Here is a 3,908-nt window from a genome sequence, read left to right on the forward strand (position 1 = left end):
TTGTGGATGTTTGCGACGACGTGTATGTGCCAGTAGTACTTTGACTAGTATTTGAAGCAACTCAGAACCACCCTCGTTTTTCTTTGGTTGCCCGTCTAGGGGGTTGTAAAATATTATTATTTAAATAAATTGCTTATAGGTCCCTCTCGCCACGTATTACGAAATTTTTGTGGACGGGAACGTTTAGATGGGCTAGAATTTTTTTTTCGGCATAAATTTTAAAATTCTGCTCTAAATGTTTATATAATAATATTTACAACCCCCTAGACGGGCAACCAAAGAAAAACGAGAGTGGTTCTTAACTGCTTATAGGTCCCTCTCGCCGACGTATTTCGATTTTTTTGTGAACACGAACATTTAGATGGGGTAGAATTTTTTCCGGCATAAAGTTGAAAATTGTACTCTAAATGTTCAAATAATAATATTTTACAACCCCCTAGACGTGCAACCAAAGAAAAACGAAGGTGGTTTTGAGTTGCATACCGTGGCTGGGGAAACCGTGGATAACATCACTCATAACCAAGCGAACCACACACCGTATGTATTAACACAGAATGGGATGAGAGCGAGCGCGAACGCAAGCGTGCTCTGCCAGTCGCCCGTACCGGTATTATGACGTCAGGCAATGGTTACTCAACGTTTTTCCGCGCTCTGTTTTCATTAATTTATTTCACACATTTATCGTTGAAACAAAAAATAGATTTTTGGCATACTAACTAATTAATGGGTAAACTTTTGGAATATGTAAAAAAAAAATCTACTGAATGGGCCTGTTGTACGACATTTTCGTTCCGAAGAGTTGGTAGTATTGTGCAGGACAAAATGGAGCTCTATACGACGGATGAACAAGTGAAGATTGTGAAAATTCTTTACAAAAGTCACCCCACCAGCGGAAATCTACACCACACTGTCACTGTTTGGATATACGACCACTGTACCTATGTACAGTGGTCGTTCTTGAATGATTGTGTCTGCCCTAAGTGCGAAAGTTTTGCTTATTCACATACCCACAAAGAAGGAAAAGCGCCTCGTCGCTAAAGATGATTTTCTTAACAAAATCAACGTCCACTTGTTGATTGATTCTCCAACATCCACTCAACGAATGTCCGCGCATGGGCGTCTGAGTTAACTGAATCTTGAATGAGTGCAGATGCAGATCTTTTGTTAAAATCAGCTGCATTATACTTTTTGAAATGTTTAATTGCAGTGACTGACAGCGTAGTGAGGTTACGAGAATTTCCGCCACACTGTCACCCACCGTAGCAATATTTTCGGCTGGATGGCCAGTGCGAGGCCGACCTGTTTTTTTTTTTATTATCCTGCAGTCTAGCCTTTCTAAATTTATCAAGTAATCTTTTCATAGTTGTTCCATTCGGGCCGTTCCCTCTACTGAAAATTCCATATAATTTGCACACAGTCTCAGCTACATACTCTCCGTACTTATAATGAATTTTCAGTCTCTCATTCGTCGTGTAGCGCTCCCTTTTATATAACTGCAACGTGTTGACTACAACATGTGACCCACACAATGTTGCCGACTCATCGGAACGAAAATGGCGTGTAATTCAAATCCTGCGTTCTTTTTGGGAAACTCTTTATATAGTCGTTGTAAGCACGATTAATTTAAAACATATAATAGCATTTCTAAATCAACTGTAAACATATCGTTTTGTAAAATGTTTATTAAACTGTAGTTAATAGTTTTACATTGAGCACCATAACAAATTAGTGAAGAAAAGATTACACATATCTTGATATCTTTACTAAGTGGTGTACTTATCAATTGAATGCTAACAGCTGCTATCCTTGAGATTTGATATCTTCAAGATATATGTACGTATCAGCTATCTAGATCTACCTATGCTTTCATCAAGAAAGAATGCAAGTAATTGAAATAATTTACCTAACATTATTAGGTAGTGTCTATTAAAGACAGGCTTAAGTAATGCAATATCATTAATTTACTACCTTAAAAAAACAACTGACGCTTGATCTCGTTTTTGTTAGAAACAGTTACAAATTTCGACGTTAAACTATCGTTTCGATTTCTTGCATTTTATGAAAAGCAAAACTTACCACTAACTATAGAAAAATGAACGAAATTCTATAACTGGTTACCGCATGTTTTCTTTTTCTTTTGAAGGAAGTGGGTAATACATATACTTCCACACTAATATACCTCACTTGCAATAATTTCAAACATTTATTTTCTACTTAAACAATTTATTTGTACCTGAATAGCACTGTTTCATAGCATAGAATCATAATAGTATATTATTCAACGAGCGTATAATGATGGGTATTATTCACGAGGTGAAGTTTANCAGCTGCAATCCTTGAGATTTGATATCTTCAAGATATATGTACGTATCAGCTATCTAGATCTACCTATGCTTTCATCAAGAAAGAATGCAAGTAATTGAAATAATTTACCTAACATTATTAGGTAGTGTCTATTAAAGACAGGCTTAAGTAATGCAATATCATTAATTTACTACCTTAAAAAAACAACTGACGCTTGATCTCGTTTTTGTTAGAAACAGTTACAAATTTCGACGTTAAACTATCGTTTCGATTCCTTGCATTTTATGAAAAGCAAAACTTTCACCACTAACTATAGAAAAATGAACGAAATTCTATAACTGGTTACCGCATGTTTTCTTTTTCTTTTGAAGGAAGTGGGTAATACATATACTTCCACACTAATATACCTCACTTGCAATAATTTCAAACATTTATTTTCTACTTAAACAATTTATTTGTACCTGAATAGCAGTGTTTCATAGCATAGAATCATAAAAATTATTAATCGACAGATATAAAACTTGTATTGTTTTTATTACGGCTTATTAAATATAAAACATCTCTTTTACTATCATATGTTGATAAAACTGAAAATTTTTGCCTTTGAAACTTTATGAAAATTGATGAAACTTTTAATAATTTTTTAGTTATATATGATAGATCTTGTTTCAATATCATAGTCGAACGTTATATGAACAGAGTAAGTTTGACCTAAATTTTAAGACCGCCTTATGAAAGAGGGTTCGATAAGAGGGTCATATTTTTCAAATTACCAGAACCTATTCCCAAAATGGCGTCGTTTCCGTGACAATTTAATATAATCGGAGATCAATACAGCTAATAAATTCTTCCAAATTGCATATTTATGTTAACCACGCTAGGTGGAATGGTTTCCGTCAGCCTTAGTTTGTTATGTGACCGACTGTAATAAAAATAAAGAAAACAATTATTTTTAGTACACTCATTGTCAGCAAAAAATCAAGGAAGCAGAAAAATTTACAATTTTTTTAGTTATTTTTGAAAGACTGTAAATTCGTGAATAATGGGCGTATCTAGAAAGAAAAAGAAGCATCTTAAAACTTGAAGATTCTAGTTTTGAAATTTTGAGATGAAAAATTTGTTTGAGCATTACTCTTGGCGCAATTCAAAATTTTGAAAAATTCAAATTTTTCAACTTTTTTTAAATTTTAAAAAAATATATTTTTTACCAACATTTGAGAAATTGTAAAAAAAAGGATACAAAAAATTTTATAAAAATTTTGAAGATTTTGATTTTTTCAAAATTGGTTTTTTTATTTTAAATTTTTGTTTTTTTTTTTGATATTTCATTAGTATTTAACGCGAAATTGTGGGAAAAACGCAAAAAAATTTGTTTCATCTTAATCATTAATTGATGTTTAAGGAGCAATACACCTGCTCCATAAATTTTTTATAAAACTGACGATTTAGAAAAGCAAAACGATTCGACAGGTTTTAAAATTTAAAGGCCTCATGGGCATGTATTAAGCTAAAAAAAAGACCTACAAACATTGGTATTCTTCGCAATATTCGCAAAGTAGTGGATGATTTTCCAAAACAGCAGAAAAAAATATTTTTTGCACGTT

The sequence above is a fragment of the Anoplophora glabripennis genome, unplaced genomic scaffold (genome assembly GCF_000390285.2).
Source record: "Anoplophora glabripennis isolate ALB-LARVAE unplaced genomic scaffold, Agla_2.0 scaffold12, whole genome shotgun sequence".
In the NCBI taxonomy this organism is placed as follows: domain Eukaryota; kingdom Metazoa; phylum Arthropoda; class Insecta; order Coleoptera; family Cerambycidae; genus Anoplophora; species Anoplophora glabripennis.